The 18,735-nt window shown below is 44.5% G+C and overlaps 2 pseudogenes; both read right to left on the bottom strand.

The window, feature by feature from the left end:
- Positions 1-1,206: 1,206 nt before the first annotated feature.
- LOC103692609 (serine palmitoyltransferase small subunit A pseudogene) lies at positions 1,207-1,717 on the bottom strand (annotated as a pseudogene).
- Positions 1,718-2,488: 771 nt separating this feature from the next.
- Positions 2,489-18,735, bottom strand: part of Lamb2-ps1 (laminin subunit beta 2, pseudogene 1) — a 114,113-nt pseudogene continuing 97,866 nt past the window's right edge.

The raw sequence follows: 18,735 nt of genomic DNA, 5'->3' as shown, positions 1-18,735 counted from the left end.
TGAATTTACATAAAAAATATTAAGTAGTCATTTTACCTCTAAGGAATAAAAATTCTTTTAAAAACTACAAAGAAGGAAAGGATTTTTAAACAAGTTTACATTTCTTTTGGCTGTGGCTCTGAACAGTTCATTTCATTGTATCTTATCACAATGTGCAAATGCATTTCACAGCTCCTGCGACAATCATCAAGTTAACTCTTAAGCGTATCCTCTGTCAGTATCTCCTCAGAGGAAACCATCTGCCTTCTATGAAAAGCTCCACAGCGGTTGGGGATTTAGCTCAGTGGTAGAGCGCTTGCCTAGGAAGCGCAAGGCCCTGGGTTCGGTCCCCAGCTCCGGAAAAAAAAAAAAAAAAAAAGAAAGAAAGAAAAGCTCCACAGTACACCTCAGCATCACTCAAGGCCACCAGTCACCCATCCTCACAGGAATCGAAAAAGTTGGTTGGAAATATGTCCACATAAGAAGTTAATATCTAAAAGGTGAAGTGCTCCTTGTATTAATGTTAGTGAGATCTTTATTTTCTCGTCACTAAGAAACATTTTGACAGGTTTAGAGCAAAAGCTGTTCAGGGTCTAGGGAGCTAAAGCCATACTCCTGAGGCCAAGCTTGCAGATGAATCTGTTGTAAGTAGTTCTCGAAGGATCCTCCCTCCCATCCCCAAGTTCTGTATTGTTTCTTACAAAACTTTGGTCAAGAGTAGAAATATATCCAGGCAGATGTATATGGCATATGATAGCAAGAACAGTAAAGCCCAACTGATGACCTCAGGTTTTAAAAATAGAAGGCAATTAAGATGTAGTCAAAGTTACATTAAGAAAAGCTTTCACTGGATAATATTGAAACAGTCACAAAGGTTAAGGAAGTACTGATATCAAAGTACACGTGACTACAATGTTAAAATAGATAAAAAGCTGTCGTGTTTATAAAAAGATTATGATTGGTGGATATGTAGTCAGGTATGGGGGAAGGGGTGCCTCCGGGGGCCCATGCTGAGGCATCCCTTCCCCCTGAGGGACCAGCCACACGAAGGTATAGTATAAAATAGAGTTTATTCAGGGCATGGAGGGGAGTTGAGAGGGTAGTAGAGACAGAGAAAGGGAGAGAGGAAGGAGAGGGGTAGGGGTAGGAGGGGAGGGGAGGGGAGGGGAGGGGGGGAGGAGAGAAGAGAGGAGGAGAGGAGAGAAGAGGACACAAAGGGAGCCAAAAGACAAGAGAGCAAGAGAGAACTGAGGAAGCTAGCAGCCCCTTTTATCAGGCAAGCTTGGCTGTTGCCAGGTAACTGTGGGGCGGAACTTAGAATACTAACAAAAGCTGCCAGTAAGAGCCTCTTCTAAAATCAAAAAGAAGGAACACAAGACATGAATCAGAGTGATTTTTCCTGTTCTACTCACGAGGTTTAGTCTCTGTATTTGTAAGGTTGGTTCTGTTAGCCTCCACAGAGCATCTTAACATCTGATGAGGTCTCATTCCAACTTCACAAGGAACCTCTGGATCCTGGCCAAGTCTTCGTCACTGTTCAATTTCAAAGTAATGCAATACTGCCATGACATACTCGGGCATGAAGATGTAGCCAGTGCACAGTGCCATCCCCACAACAGAAACCAGCATCAAACTGAACCCAGTTGGCTCCCAGCCTGTAGAGCTCAGTAACCAGCAGGTACTGGTAGTGGAACCAGGACATCTGCTTCCAAGCTCGCGCCAGCTCCATGCCCGCCATGTGCCTCCCGCATTGCATCAGCGTAAGGATGGGCCGCCACCGGCTCACCTCCTCCAGTCCAATCTATTATACTAAACAATAAGAACATGATTGCTACCCTTCATTTTAAAGTAGCAGACTTTTATAGCTACATGAAAATTATGAAAAGTAGTTCAGTATTTACGTTCTTAAAATATAGCTCCAGTGGCTTTTTGGAGAAAATAGAATTCTCTTATTGAGAGGATTAGTGACTAGGGAAGTGTGATCAAGGCACATTTTGAATTTCATGCATTTTATTTAGATTACAGTTTTAGCAGTAAAAAGCAAGTCCGAATAAACAGAAAACTAGATAAGCCACATATTGCATGGGTTTCATCCTAGCATTAGACATCGTTACTTAATGTCTTTCTTGCTCAATGGCAATGATTATTGGTAAGTAGAGAATTTACTTGGATTTTTACTTGGCAGACAAACCAATTGTTTTACGTTATGGAAAAGAGGAGAAGGCAAAGAGGGACGGTTCTGGAAGCCAGAGACAGCCTCACTTTTTGTCTCTCTCTGTCATGAAATGACCTTGATCTGGCTTTGCTCTGACAGTCTTTTCCTCCAGTCGCACTGAGCAGTCCTGGTGGGGACAGCGAGGAGGCTGACCTTGGTGCTCCACCAGTTCACCACAGCTCTTGGGTTTGCCCTTAGGAAGCCAGAAACACAGTCACAAAGCTCTTGCCCCTGGACTCCGCCCAATTATAGCAGGTGGCATGTTTCCTTTCTCGTCATTTCTCATGGTGACAACTAGACTTCCAGTTGTCTCGGTAGGTCAGCCTTTTGTCTGCTCAGACCCCACATTTCTATCTTCTTTTCTAACTCTGAAAGGTGAAAAAAAAAATGATATACATGTGCTTCATAGGTCCTTCCTGGGCTTTATCATTATAAAGACAGATTTGTGTGTCTCTTCATGATGTGTTTTGATTCAGTGGGTATAATAAAATCTTTTTTTCAGCAGACTTCTCAGAATTTCCATATAAATCAGAGAAAACTGACACTTTTGTCCAATTTTTTTGCATCAAAAGGCATTTAAAGATGACATTTATCGTTAGTCTGAGTTGATTAGTGTTGCACCTCGATACTTAAGGTCTTGGTCTATCATATCCTGACAGCTCCTCAGAGCTTAGCACAAAATGGAAGACTCCCTTTTCTAAGAGGGTATTCCTCTTCTCCACCTGATCTGGGGAGCTGGATACCCCAGTCTTCTACCTGAGGAATGTCATATAGTCCTTGGCAAACCAAGAGGTTCAACTACACACACACACACACACACACACACACACACACACACACCCGCATAAGTATTGGCCCAGCGGGGCTGGAGAGATGGCTCAGTGGTTAAGAGCACTGACTCTCTTCCAGAGGTCCTGAGTGCAAATCCCAGCAACCACATGGTGGCTCACAACCATCTGTAATGGGATCTGATGCCCTCTTCTGGTATGTCTGAAGAGAGCAACAGTGTACTCACATACATAAAATAAATAAATCTTTAAAAAAAAAAAAAAAGAATTGGCCAGCAAGTGTCTGGGGTTCCTGGAATGCCTCTCCATGCAAATGAGGCATTCACCGTGCTTTAAACTCCAGCCAATGGTTTTACAGTCACCCTGAAAAACTGCTGTTTCCCACCCTCCAAGGTTCACATACAGCCCTTGAGCACCCCAAATAAAGTGTGTTGTGCACCAGCTGTCTCACTGAAGACTAAGAGAGCAGTTTCTCTGAGAATTGTCTAAAGGAGTTAGAGATGTTACTCTCAATTCTTCAGAGAAGCCCGCTCCCCTCCCCCCAGCACACGCGCTCTCCCAGCTGGACCAAGATCCTGCAGACCCCACCCGTTCTGACCTCTGCTTCAGCCTTGCAGCCTGGTGTGCGGTGTCACCTGGACACCCTGGGGGAGGAGACAGAGTACTCAGAAGCACAGCTGGCCCCCAATACCCGGACCACAGATCGGAAACGAGAGGCCTTAGAGTGCACCTGTTCTGTTTTCCCAATTATTTTGGTTTTACTACTTTCACTTGATAGTAAACAGGAGATCATTAGAGATTTTCAATCTTTCAGAAATGTCCCCAGGACTGTGATTTTGTTTTTGACTGTAGCCATACTCATTGATCAATTCATATCAATCGATCCATCCGTCTTCCTATCTATGAATTCACTTATCCTCCATTCAATGAGGAATTACTTGGGAATTCTAATAAAACGTAATGAAGAGCCTACAGCATAAGGGATACAGGGAGATAGAACGCAATGGCTGACAACCTTGGGTAGCAGCAGAGCTTCCAAAAGCAAGGCAGTCAATGTGCCTCACTCCATTGTTCAGAGAACACCTGAGACTAGGCTAGTTTGGAGGGATGCTAGTCAGACTAGCGTGTGGGACCAGCTACGGAAGTATCAGAAACTGTTCTCTGCACAAATGCTGCCATGATGTTTTATGTGGAGAGAGAGAGAAAAAAAAAAAGATCCCTAGCATGTGATGTAACTCTTTCGCCAGTACTTGAGAAAGCAGCTTAGAAACCAGAGAGAATATGATCTCTGTCATCCTGAAGAAAAAACTGAAGGGCAGCAGGCGGACGTTTGATGAAGGAAGATCTTGTCTGAATATATATATATATATATATATATATATATATATATATATGTATGTATGTATGTATGTATGTATGTATGTAGCGGCCACTGCTACTCAAAACTAAAGAGCTGGTGTGCAAGTGGTGAGTGCTCTGTCACTATCTAGTTAAAAGGGGGACATGTCCCTTTCACACTGTGTTTGAAAAGACATCCCTGGGTTTCTACATCCACATGATTGAGCAGCCTACCTTTCATTCCCCTAACAGATCCGGTCTCCATCTTGTTCAGTGTCTGGGAAAGCCAGCCTCCATGATGACCCATCGGGCTTCCTCTACCCCTGCTTACAGCTCATCCAGCTGGAGGAATGTGCTGACGAGGGGTCATACAGAGACCAGCAGTCGGCCGCCACCCCCATTCAGCACCCGGCAGCTCCTTTCTCTCTCAGCTCCAGCTCGTCCTGAAATGCCAGGGTTCATAGGGCTCCCCCGGGTTCTTTCATAACCTTTGTAGTTCCAACCTACAACCAGCAAGATGACTCAGCCCACAGGGGCACTTGCCTGCACATGGTAGGAGAGGACTGGTTCCCGAAAGTTGTTCTCTGACCTCCACATGCATCCTGTGACACTACCTCTCCTGCCTCCACACGCATGCGTGACTACATAAATACACGCAACAAAAATGTAGACTTTTTTAAAAGATGCAGGATCTATTTTTCTTTCCCACTCTTACACTCTTGAAGTCTGGGTTGACTTCGGGAGTTGTCATGAGCAGTGGGAGCTGGGATAACGGTGTTGCTGGGCCTGCGGGTGGTGGGTGTGCAGCTTTGCATCTTCTGTGCTCACCCTCAGGGGATCATGAACCAGTCATGCTTGGATCTTGGGTCAGCCCCTGGTGTAACTGGCCCTCTGATCCACCGGCTGATCTATTCCTGTATTCCGGATGACTCCTCCAGAACAACCCAGGCAACCCACTAGCAAGAGAGACACCGCTTGCCGCTTGCCGGTTTAAGCGGGCTGTGGCAATGCAGTGAGTAGCTGACAGGGTGAGTCGGTTTTAAGTATGTCACCTGGGATAATGGCCGGGGGGGGGTGCTTTCTGTCTCTGGCTGGGACACTGGCTACAGTCCTGTGGGCATCTGCTTCTAATGGACTCATAGACCCTTCTTTAGTCCCAGGATGGGAAAGACAGGCAAATCCCTATTTTGTTTTCCTATTTGTTGAGCTGTATAAGCCTTAAAGAAAAAATGAAAAGGAAATAGGATGTGTTATCTCAGGTCCCTGAGAAGTCTGAGACCCTTAGATGCTCAGGGAGGGCACTCGTTCAAGTTTCTCTTCCAGCCTAATTTCCTTAACTGTGAGTGCCCATCAGTATAGGTGAGAGAAAGCAATTGGACACAAAACAGACAGAAGTATGCTTCCCATGTTTTTGCCTCAGTAGTAAGAGCTAAGGTCTGAGGACGTCTGAATTGACTTTCATGGTATTGGCTACACAATGTAAGGTACAATGTCTCCTGCCCACCTGCCTTCTTGAGCCTTTCCTAATGTTTGCTTTGAAAACATTTTAGGAAACTGCTGAAAATGGTTAAAAAAAAAAACCACAAAACAAAACAAACAACAACAACAACAAAAAACAAACAAACAAACCCCAGAAACACTGCATTTCAGTAAACTTCAGTTTCCACTTCACCTAAATTAATTAATTGTGGTAGCTTAGTATTTCTTAGTTTTCCCCCCACAGTTATGTTGCATTTTAATGTTATCCGTGTCATATGTAGCAAGATATAAGTGGCTATAATCCTCATTCTGTAATAAACATGCATTTATAGTAAAGGAGTCCTATCTAATTCAACATTTTGAGAGTTGCTCATCCTGCAAAACTATCGTTAGTTTTAAAGTTTGGGGAGACCATAAATATGACCAGGGATACAAATAGTACACTGTACTCCTTTGATATATTTTTTAGTTCAAGTATTTTAGGACTATCCGGAAAAATCACAACTATCGTTGTGGAAAAGAAGACTATATCTCCTTCCTTTCACAGGTGTGTGTGTGTGTGTGTGTGTGTGTGTGTGTGTGTGTGTGTATGTGTTGGGGTACACCTAAGTGTGAAGGATTGACGATGTCCTGTCAGGTCTCTTCTTCTGTTGCTTACAACATTGGTTTTTTTTTTCAACAAGTTCACCTACTGAACCTGGAGTTTGAGACTGCCTAGGCTGCCTACCCCCCTTCTTAAGGTTGCAGACAGCTGTCAGTGCCTGGTTCTTATGTGGATGTTTGGGATCTGAACTCACATCCTCATGCTTAGATAGGGTAGGAAACATTTGCCTGAACCATCCCCACGGCCAAGCTCTCTTCTGATCATCTTCATACATCAAGGCTTTCACTTCGATCAAAACCTTTTTCCAGAAAAGTATAATTCCTTCTGGATATCTACCATAGTCCTACGTTCGGTGATTCATGCTTAAGAATCTAGATAATTCGAAAGGCAAAAGAGACCCCCCCCCACCTTTTTTTCCATAAGAAGGAAAATAATCATAACAGGTGAGCCCACGGGTGTCTCAGCCGCTCTGGATGCAGTCAGCATCAGTGTCTGTTTTGAGGAGTTTCCTTGTGTTTCGTTTGTTTGAATGACATCCTGGCCTCACATTTGCCATGAAGCCAAGGATGACCTTGCACTTCTGATCCTCCTGCTTCTACCCTACACGATACAGCCATTTCATGCAGTGCTGGACATTGGACTGGGGTTTCTTGCGTGCTTAGCTAGCAGTCTACCAACTGAATTGCATTTCCAGTCCTCGTCCTGTCCTGCACTTTGTAACGGCCTTAGCAATGTCTCTGACGTCACAAGCAAACATATCTTGAGATGTCTCAACTCTAGCTGGGAATACTAAACTGAAGAAAGGACATTTCAAGGAGACCCAGGTGGATTGCAGTTCTGACCAATCAAGTCAGTTTCTCATTCAAGCCTACATAAACCCATACAGGAGGCTCATTACTTTACAGCCTTTCAAACACAAGACGAATGCACACTTTACTCCTCGGTGGACTAATGTGAGGCTAAGTCATGTTAATGATAAATGTAAAATGAGTGTAAGTTCTAGCAGAGAGATTACTTACCATCAGATTGGAGTGTGGGTGAAAGGCTAGGTACCTGTTACCCTCCTTCTCTTGTCTTCTGTATCTCCGGCCATCTTCTCTGAAGCTTCTTTAAGCCATCTCATTCTTCATAAGATTTCCTTTGTCTGCCTCACAGATCTTGTCTTACGTTGCAAAAGAACATACTGATTTTTCAGCTCAGCAAACTCCTGTAACAGAGCCATACCCGGTCATCAGGAAGTGCTCATAAAGCGTGCCCTGTGCATGAAGAGTCTCCTATTACCTCTAGAAAAAACACAGGAAACACTAGTCCAGAACACTAATGTTTTCCTTTTCCTTTTTTTCTTTTTTAAGATTTATTTATTATATATAAGTACACTGTAGCTGTCTTCAGACACACCAGAAGAGGGCATCGGATCTTATTACAGATGGTTGTGAGCCACCGTGTGGTTGCTGGGGTTTGAACTCAGGACCTCTGGAAAAGCAGTCAATGTTCTCAATGGCTGAGCCATCTCTCCAGCCCCCTTGTGTTTTCTAAGAATGTTTTACGTGTATGCTTTTTAAAAAACAGTTTGGAAAAAAAAATCCAGCTTTAATTAAAGTAAATGTTTTAGTTATAAGATATTAATTCTTATTGCATACTGAAGCGCTATCAATGGGGCACCAGTTGCTTGTTTGTGTCCTTCGGTATTTTATAGTGGGAGTCACAGAACATGGAGGGACCTAATCTGTGCTTGACCAGTGTCTGGTTCAGTTCTGTAAACAGTTGCACGTCCAGGCTGAAGGAGGGAACAATGAAGGTTTAGAAGCAGCAGTGTAGGGGCTGGAGAGATGACTCAGTGGTTACGAGAACCGACTGCTCTTCCTGAGGTCCTGAGTTCAATTCCCAGCAACCACATGGTGGCTCACAACCGTCTGTAATGGGATCCGATGCCCTCTTCTGGTGTGTCTGAAGGCAGCTACAGTGTACTCATACAATAAAATAAAATCTTAAAAAAATAAATTTATAGAAGCAGCAGTGTATCTATTATTTGGTTGGCAAATGGTAAAGGAGAACTGTGGGAGGGTAGGAGACAGGAAGGAAAGCAGGGAGTGGGCGGCATGAAGCTCTGTTGCAATCCAAGCGGACATCTTTGACATAGCCTGTATGGTTGATAACCCAGAGGCAGGAGGGTGAACGGAGGCCGAGTCGGGGGCGGAGGATGGAACTGGGAAAGCAGGAGAGCTGAAAGCCCCTCTCTCAATGTCTGTTCTGTAGCAAACGCTCCCAGCCCCTCCAGCAATGGAAAGTTTATCCTGCGTGTTAGGCATTCTAAGCAACCGAACAGACCAGCTGTAAAACCCCCAACATTTTCCTCCTGTGTAGGCTACCGTATTCACACAGCCAACCGAAGATTTCCTACTAGGAAGGTGAGTTGACAGGTCCTTTCGGCAACCTAAATGAGTGGACACTTTCCACAGGCAGCTAATTAACTCTCTCTAGTGCCTGTAACTGGATCTACTCTTGGTGTGGGGGAGGTGGCTTTCCTTTACTGTCTTATTCTATGCTGTGGGATTGAGTCAAAGGGAAGATGCACACAGTGTAGATTAATAACACACAATACTAAGGTTTGCACATTCAGGAAAACTGCGACAGATGGACTATGTGACTAGAGCACCATTAAGCATACTAGGACAGGAGGGTGGGAAGAAAACCTCCCAACAGGATTTGATCAGAGGCGGTCGTCTTCCAGTACACAAGACCTTCCCTATACTAGGCACCCGTGAGCACATTCACTGTGCATTGGCAATAAAGGAAATGTAGGGTAATGGCCCAAGGATTAGACTTCAAAGAGGCGGTGCAGGTACTGGTGAAACTGGTAAGAAAATGAACCCTTTAGTGCCTGCAGCTGACAAACAGATTCAGCCTGAACCTTCACCCTGCTGGCTTGCTCCTGCTTCCTGTACCACGTGGTCCACCCCAGGGAGACTCAGTTCTTCAGCTCTCTGCTTATTTTGTTGTTGTTGCTGGTGGCAGTGGTGGTGGTTTGTTTGTTTGTTTGTTTGGTTGGTTGGTTGATTTTTGGACTTTACTAAGTCCAGCTGAATCTTCATTTTCCTGCCTTCAGTTTTAACCTGTTGTTGGGTTAAAGACCAGAAAGAAATTTATATCTCTTTATGAACCAAAGCACCCAAACGAAACCATTTTATACAAAAGCATTAAAACAAAACAAAACAACGAAAAACAAAAACAGAACAAATATCTGTCCCCACCAGCAGCCAGTTTAGGGATATAGCACTGACAGAGAGACGAACTCTTAGAGATCTGCTCCCACTTTATCTGCTTCCCGACCTAAGGCAACCAGCCCCTATGCTGAATTACATTCTTGTCATTCTTCCACACCCCTGCAGGCTTTATACTGCATCCTGGGCCATTTTCCTTACCATATTTTGTATTTAGAAGTATTCTTTTTCTTTCTCTTTGTTTTGTTTTCTAGATATGGCTGCATTTTATAGCTCTGGCTGTCCTGGAACTTGCTCTGTAGACCAGAGATCCACATTCCTCTGCCTCCTGATTGAAGGTGTGTACCACCACAGCAGGCCAGACTTTTTTTTTTTTTTTTTTAATTTTCAAAATCCACAACGCTTTATAACTCATATTGTCAAATTAAATATGAATTAAGTATCAGAGTTTAGTCAGTGAGGTATAAGGCTTAACATTTCTAACAAATTCTCTACAACAAAGCAACATAAACAGTAAATCATGTTGTGACCCTTTGGGGAAAAAAGCATATTTTAAATTCCCAATACAAAGTATCCAGTTTGATGAAAATAAGAAGCTGTTAATAGATTAAATAAGACAAAAAATACTTGTCCTATTTTATAATTGAGTTACATAACCACTGATGGATGATATTTTCTTTTTTTTATTATTATTATTAACTTGAGTATTTCTTATATACATTTCGAGTGTTATTCCCTTTCCCGGTTTCCGGGCAAACATCCCCCTCCCCCCTCCCCTTTCTTATCGGTGTTCCCCTCCCCACCCTCCCCCCATTGTCGCCCTCCCCCCAACAGTCTAGTTCACTGGGGGTTCAGTCTTAGCAGGACCCAGGGCTTCCCCTTCCACTGGTGCTCTTACTAGGATATTCATTGCTACCTATGAGGTCAGAGTCCAGGGTCAGTCCATGTATAGTCTTTAGGTAGTGGCTTAGTCCCTGGAAGCTCTGGTTGCTTGGCATTGTTGTACATATGGGGTCTCGAGCCCCTTCAAGCTCTTTCAGTTCTTTCTCTGATTCCTTCAACGGGGGTCCTATTCTCAGTTCAGTGGTTTGCTGCTGGCATTCGGCTCTGTATTTGCTGTATTCTGGCTGTGTCTCTCAGGAGCGATCTACATCCGGCTCCTGTCGGTCTGCACTTCTTTGCTTCATCCATCTTGTCTAATTGGGTGGCTGTATATGTATGGGCCACATGTGGGGCAGGCTCTGAATGGGTGTTCCTTCAGTCTCTGTTTTAATCTTTGCCTCTCTCTTCCCTGCCAAGGGTATTCTTGTTCCCCTTTTAAAGAAGGAGTGAACCATTCACATTTTGATCATCTGTCTTGAGTTTCATTTGTTCTAGGCATTTAGGGTAATTCAAGCATTTGGGCTAATAGCCACTTATCAGTGAGTGCATACCATGTATAGACAGACATGTGTTTGGGTTAGCTCACTCAGGATGATATTTTCCAGTTCCAGCCATTTGCCTACGAATTTCATAAAGTCGTTGTTTTTGATAGCTGAGTAATATTCCATTGTGTAGATGTACCACATTTTCTGTATCCATTCCTCTGTTGAAGGGCATCTGGGTTCTTTCCAGCTTCTGGCTATTATAAATAAGGCTGCAATGAACATAGTGGAGCACGTGTCTTTTTTATATGTTGGGGCATCTTTTGGGTATATGCCCAAGAGAGGTATAGCTGGATCCTCAGGCAGTTCAATGTCCAATTTTCTGAGGATCCTCCAGACTGATTTCCAGAATGGTTTTACCAGTCTGCAATCCCACCAACAATGGAGGAGTGTTCCTCTTTCTCCACATCCTCGCCAGCATCTGTTGTCCCCTGAGTTTTTGATCTTAGCCATTCTCACTGGTGTGAGGTGAAATCTCAGGGTTGTTTTGATTTGCATTTCCCTTATGACTAAAGATGTTGAACATTTCTTTAGGTGTTTCTCCGCCATTCGGCATTCCTCAGCTGTGAATTCTTTGTTTAGCTCTGAGCCCCATTTTTTAATAGGGTTATTTGTTTCCCTGTGGTCTAACTTCTTGAGTTCTTTGTATATTTTGGATATAAGGCCTCTATCTGTTGTAGGATTGGTAAAGATCTTTTCCCAATCTGTTGGTTGCCGTTTTGTCCTAACCACAGTGTCCTTTGCCTTACAGAAGCTTTGTAGTTTTATGAGATCCCATTTGTCAATTCTTGATCTTAGAGCGTAAGCCATTGGTGTTTTGTTCAGGAAATTTTTTCCAGTGCCAGGCCAGACGTTTTAATCCTATGCAAAACATAATGTTGCACACCTTGTGTAACATTCTAATTCACAACTATGCCCGGGTGGTAGGTTGGATGGGTTGGGTTGGGGGTTTAGTCAGTACCGTGCTTGTAGCAGACGCTTGAGGGCCTGAGTTGGGATTTTTACATTTTTGCCTACATTTAAAGCTCTGTGTGGTTATCATCTCAGTGCTGGGGAGGTAGAGATAGGAAGAGCACTAGAATCCATACAGGTTAGCCACCATAGCAGAATCCATGAGTTCTAGTGAGAGAGGTCAAAGGGAAAGTGATTGAGGAAGATAGCTGATGTCAATGTCTGGCTTCCACATGTATGTGCACGCATGTGCATGTACACCCACATGCACAATTGCATGTGACCACACAATGAACACACACTCATATAGTGGATAAAAGTGAATATATATATAATATTTAAAAATATATATTTATATTTTTATGTGTTTATATAGATGAATGAATATATTTCTAATTTATTCATTTTTACCATTTTAATATATATATTGTTTGAATAAAGATTACATCCGGTCCAGGCAGCATCCACATTTTCCTATACAACATTAATGAATATTTTATGTTTGACTCCCCTCACCCCTCCACCCCCTCCACACACACACACACACACACACACACACACACACACACTGACTATATCTGCAGCTCTTGTTTAATTGCTTTGGAAATCCTGTGTTCTGTTGAGTGGTCATACTCTCTATCTTCTTTGATTCTTAGTGGCTTGGTTCAAGGCCCTTCAGAGGACATTTCTGCTTGCCACTGTCAGGCACCTGAGGACACTAACCAATCAAGACCATTTCTGTGACATTTTTACTTTAGGTTTGGGGACTACTTTGGTATGGTGATATGAGAGCTGTCTTAGTTATTTTTCTACTGCTCTGATGAGACACCATGACCAAAAGCGACTTGGGATGGAAAGACTGTATTTAACTTACATATCCTGAGTCATAGTACATTGAGGGAAACCAAGGCAGGAACTCAAACCGGGCGGGAACCTGGAGGTAGGAGCTGATACAGAGACCATGGAGGAGTGCCTCTCACTGGCTTGCTCTTCATGGCTTGCTCAGCCTGCTTTCTTACAGCACCCAGGACCACTACCCTAACAGTGGCATGACACTACTCACAATGGGCCAGGCCCTCCCTCATCAACTGTTAATTAAGAAAATGCCCTATAGGCTGGCCTATAGCTGGATCTTAGGGAGGCATTTTCTCAATCGGGGTTCCCTCCTCTCAAGATAACATTAAAACCTAGCTAGCATAAGAGCCAACTGTGGATAACAATTCTTATAGGAGAGTGATTTCAGCCCTAGCCAGAGGCAAGTTTATTGGCTAGAGAGAAAGGGGGGAAGAGAGAGATTGAGTTTGTCAGGTGCCTTCTACTCTGGTCAGGTGAGTGCTCTCTTAGCTCTCTGGATTTATGTTTGTCTGTCATTCTGTCCTCTCTTACTAACTACATCCCATGCAACCTTTTTAGTTCTTTTCTGCTAGGAACATTCCTTCCGGTCTACCATCTTCTGATGTGAAAACCTACACCCTTAGGTGTATGTGGGAATTCTTCTACAGGCAAAGATTGAGTGCTATAAAAGGGGAGGTGGCAAATGTTTTGTACTTTGTGGTCGGGAGCCCCTGTGGCTACTCTCTGACTCTGGGGCATTGCAGTACAATGCAGCCACAGGCAGCACGGCCCTGGCTGTGTTTCTGACTTCTGTTCTAGAGTGTGCATCTGGTAAAGGAAAGCTGGGCCTCCCTTTTCTGCAGCTTCTTCCTACATGACCATCTTCATTCACGGTCTGCTGCCTCCAGCTCTCTTCTCTCCTGCTTTTCTTCTCAGGATGCTGGATCTATAAATACAACTGAGACATAGGGACCCAGCAACTCTGACCTCTGTAAGGAGGGACATAGGACAGAAGGTGGAGGACCCATTACACCATGGGGTTAAGCCTTCCTCGTCCTGCGTCATCCCATGGTTGAAACGGGGCTTGCTTCTATGAGAGATACCCTTTTAGCTTTCCTCAGGATAAGACACAGCAACCTTGTAGCCAGGAGCCCTGTTTGGTAATATGATTGTGATTTTTCAGGCTTACTCTCAATCAGAACTCACAAGCCCTGTCCACAAGTCTACTGCTCAGTAGCTGTGTGACCTGAGAGTCACATAACTTCTCTGAGTTTTCATTTTCCTAAGCTGACGGTAGCACCAGCTACATGCGTCCCCTGGCCCTGTCTCCGGTTCCGCTTAGAAGGGCTCTGCGGTTCAATAATCCTGGCCCTGTCTCCGGTTCCGCTTAGAAGGGCTCTGCGGTTCAATAATCCGATGCATAATTCCACCAGTAACAACATCATCAACATTAATGTAGAACAGTAAGTAAGCGTACAATCGCACCAAAATATCAAGGTTTCCTCGTTACAATTCCATCAGGCGGGCGGGGCAAGAGTGCTATTCTCTTAGGCAAAGACAATGGTGCTTCCTGGTTCGGAATCCGCGCTCGGTCGGGTTAGGTTGGAGAAGATGCCTGCTGGACATTCTTCTTTATGTTTGTTATCTCAGCAGTCAGCTGTGTGATAGGCGAGTTGGCCAGCCTTCGGAGATTAGGGTTTGCTGCAACAGCATTTCCTCAAGTCTCTGCAGACCATCAGCTGCTTTCCTAAGGTGAGATATTAACATACCAGATTAGATAAATGTGCCATCCTTCATTTACTTCACCTCGAGGATTCCAGGGACCCAACCATAGCCTTTACTGAATTATTTATGGTCAATTTAAATTCCTCTCAAGCAAAGCAAAGTGCTGGAGTGTTCGTTTTGAGAAATAGGATTTCTATGTAAACGCCATTAGCGGCACACATATATATCCAGGATGTATAGATTTCACCAGATACAGGACACTTTGCACATAAAAGTCAGTTTCTGCACTCTGACTTTTCCTAGGCATGCAGCACTCTCTAGGTAATATTGGAGTTGGGGTGGGAGGGTGGAGAGGCCTCACTGAGGCGAGGACCGGGGTGGGGGGTGGGGGGATGGAGGGTGGGGGGTAGGGTGAGGGTGGTGTGTTTGTTCAGGGTTCTTTATCCCTGTTGACATTCCAGCAGCTCAGGGGCCCCAGTCAGAGGTTAAAATCACAAGCATTCCAAGTTTTACAGACCATTTTCAGAACACCTCAACACTCACCAGATACTTCGATGTGGGAGCTCAAAATAACCATGGGCAGCCCATGCCAGCTGAATGGAGCATGAGACAGACAGCCATTTGCAAAGTAGAAGTGTAGACTTGGCTGAATCTAACATGCCTCCTGGTCACAACCCACTCTCTAACCCAGTGGCTACCTTTCTTCCTTTCTAAACTTCAGAAACCCTCTTGCTTCCCAGTGTAACCCATCTTCCCACATTTCAGTAACATTCCCAGTGCACTAGCATTTTACACACACACACACACACACACACACACACACACACACACACACACACAGAGAGAGAGACAGAGACAGAGACAGAGACAGAGAGACAGACTTATATGGACATAGAGACAGAAAGCATGAGATAGAAATATACACAAAAAGAGACAGAGAGGAGAGATTACATATACAAGTTCTTTAGATTTTCAAAGTACTGATTATCATAACAAAATTTTAAATACCCAACCTGTAAATATGGTAAAAATTAACCACTAAACTTAGCACCTTTTGATCTTTTGACCCTTTGACTTAACATCATATTCTTTCCATGGCTGAACTCTCCTCCAGGTAAAGTCTGTGACCTACATTACCATTCCCTCACTGCACCTCTACATATTAAAAAGGAATCTCTCAGCAGCCAAGTGCTAATAAACAGCTCTGCCACTTCACCGCATAAGCAATCTGCTTCACTTTAAAGACTAAGACCGGGAGGGGTAGGGCTCTCTGGGGCATTTAATCTGTCACACTCACACCACATTTGTGCAGTGGGTGATGGGGCAGTGTGTGTGGGTCCCGTCGTCTCAACTGTGCTCAACTTCCAAAAATGGTGGGTGGTTGGGCGTGGTGGCACACACTTGGAGGGCAGAGGATCTCTGAATTCGAAGACATCTTGGTCTATGAGGTGAATTCTGATCTGCCGGGGCTACATAGTGAGCCCCTGTCTCAAGACAAACAAAAATAGATGAGAAGATAAATAAAAAAAAAGAAAAACCCAAAATGCCAAAGGATGTTCCTGTTGCCAGCATCTATATCACAAGAGGACTCTGAGCCCCAGAGTCCCAAGCTCGTTAGAACATGGAGCTCATTAGAACCTTTGCTTTTGTTCAGCCGAGGAAGCAGGCTGAGTTAACTCTGTTCACCCTCTTACTCACATCCATCTCTCCTATTCTCCACAGTTACACTCACTTTTAAAATTGCCTTTTTAATAGTTTCAAAGTCAGCTACACAGGACTGGGTTTCATTATGAAGTTCTCCTACTTATGTGCCGTTCTGTTACATCCCTCTGTTCACGGCTGTTGTCTTCCCCACTGCCCGGCCTGCCTCGTGCCCTTGGTTCCCTTCTTTTCCAGACAGTCTCCTCTACTGCCTTCTTGTTACGTATAGAAGCTGGTGAGCCAGCCAGCCTGGCATAGGCACGTGAAAACAACAACAAAAAAGGCACTCTGTCTTAAACAAGGTGGGAGAGAGAAGGACCAACATTTACGGTTGTCCCCTGACCTCTGTGCGAGCCTGGGTATGTGTGCCCCTGCACTCACACGTGCAAACGCACAGATACAAATAGGTAAGGAATGGAAAAGCACACCACACCCCAACCACCTGTTAAAATGTTGGCATCTGAGTAGGTACCTAACATTTTCCTGGTACACATTGATATTCTGAAGTTTCAGAACACTAGAAAGACATTATTTTGGTTACTGTTCTATTGTTGTGAAAAGACACCATGACCAAAGCATCTTATAGAAGAAAATATTTAATTGGAGCTTCTTACAGTTTTAGAGATTTAGTCCGAGATCATCATAGACACTGGAGCAGTGGCTGAGAGATTTACATCCTGATCTGCAGGCAGCAGGCAGAGAGGAGAGGGAGGTGGTGGTGGGGGGGGAGAGGGAGAGGGAGAGGGGGGGAGGGGGAGAGGGAGAGGGAGAGGGAGGGGGAGAGGGAGGGGGAGAGGGAGAGGGAGGGGGAGGGGGAGAGGGAGAGGGAGAGGGATATAGATACTGGGCCTGGTGTGGGTTTTTGAAGCCTCAAAGTCCACCCCCAATGACATTCTCCTCCAACAAGGCCATACCTTCTTCAACAAAGCCACACCTCTAATCCTTCCCAGACAGTTCCACCAACTGATACCAAGGATTGAAACATATGAACCTATGAGGGCTATTGCCATTCAAAGTACCACAGACATTTAGAGTCTGAGGAAAACAGATCATGAATCCCTGCACTCTGCCTTCCCAGCAGCCAGCATTGTCTAGAATGAGTTCAGCCTCCAATTTGGACCTGGAGCTCCTGCAGGATAATCCAATTGCATGCTATAGCAGCCTGGCCATACGTCTTCAGTTGGCCTCTTAGCAGATGATCAGTGGATGAGAGGCAAGAGTATTAACAGGGGATTTAGCCACACTGTCCTTCACTGGAAGCGTTTGGGCTTCCCCTTCAGCTTTGGTGAGCCTCTTCTTATTTGTCCTGTTGTCTCACAGAGTTTCAGGAGTTTCTGTATTTTGTCAAGCCTGTGGGTTAGAATTTGTGATGCCATGTACATGATTTTCAACCTTCTCTGTGTCTTCTGCAGGCACATTTTCCTCTGAATAATAAGGTAGGGTTTAGAAACTCATGTTCCCTTAGCAAGCACTGTTTTTGGCAATGGAGGGAGACTGAGTATGTCCCTGAAGGCCTCTTCACTTTCAGCCACCCCTTCTCTCTGTGAAAAGAATTGTTTTGTAGGGCAGTATACTTGTTGAACAAATGCCTGTTAGACGCATGGAAAACTAAAGGCTTGAAACATAGCTATATTCTCCAAATGTCCTCTGAAGAACATAGATGTTCATATTCAAAATCAATTAAAGGGTTGAGAGGCCTGCCATTTTAATCTAAACATAATAAAGGAGAACCATGCATTTTAAGCTGACACAACTCCATTTTGACCCAGCACCACCATTAAAAGGTTTGCAACCTTTGTTTATCTACTCAACTGGGTAACGATTCTTGATTCTACTCTCAAAGGCCTATTCTAAGAAAGCAATGTGACCACTAAGAATAACATAAAGACAGTTTCAAATCTAGGTATACCCTTGTGTGTCGTGCTCCCCCCCCCCCCAAATCCCATCAACCTGCCCAGATCTGCCTGCCTGTGGTCTCAAGGTGTGGAGGAGTTGGGGAGCATGTTCTCTGGGAGCACAGTGAGTATGGCAGGTATAAATGACCCAGGAGGAATTGCCAGAGGAATTGGCCGCCTTACTGAAATGGCTGCTTTGTGTATATGGTTTGAGTCAGCCCAGAGGGGAGGAAAAAAGACAAGGGAGAAGATGCACTTAATTTGCATATGCGGACGTGATTGAAGGCGAACGTTAATGCTGTACCAATTCAAATTCCAAAGCTTAGTGGAGAGGCAGGGACTTTCGAAGCATATCAATTAGATTACCAGACAGCCTGTCACAGGATCCCTGAGAAGCCAGTTCCCTGGCGGGAATCAGGCTGGGGCAATCGGGACCTGGCTTTTGTCTCTATGGGGTGGTGGAGGCCCAACCTGCTTTGGGTAGGGAGTGGCCCCACTCCTGCCCTGCTCTCTGAGAGCTTGTCCCAGCTATGGGCAGCACTCTACAGTCCCTCATCTGATTTGGGAACCTACATACCTGG

Source organism: Rattus norvegicus, chromosome 6 (assembly GCF_036323735.1).
Source record: "Rattus norvegicus strain BN/NHsdMcwi chromosome 6, GRCr8, whole genome shotgun sequence".
Classification (NCBI taxonomy): domain Eukaryota; kingdom Metazoa; phylum Chordata; class Mammalia; order Rodentia; family Muridae; genus Rattus; species Rattus norvegicus.
This window is presented reverse-complemented; position numbering and strand designations above follow the sequence as displayed.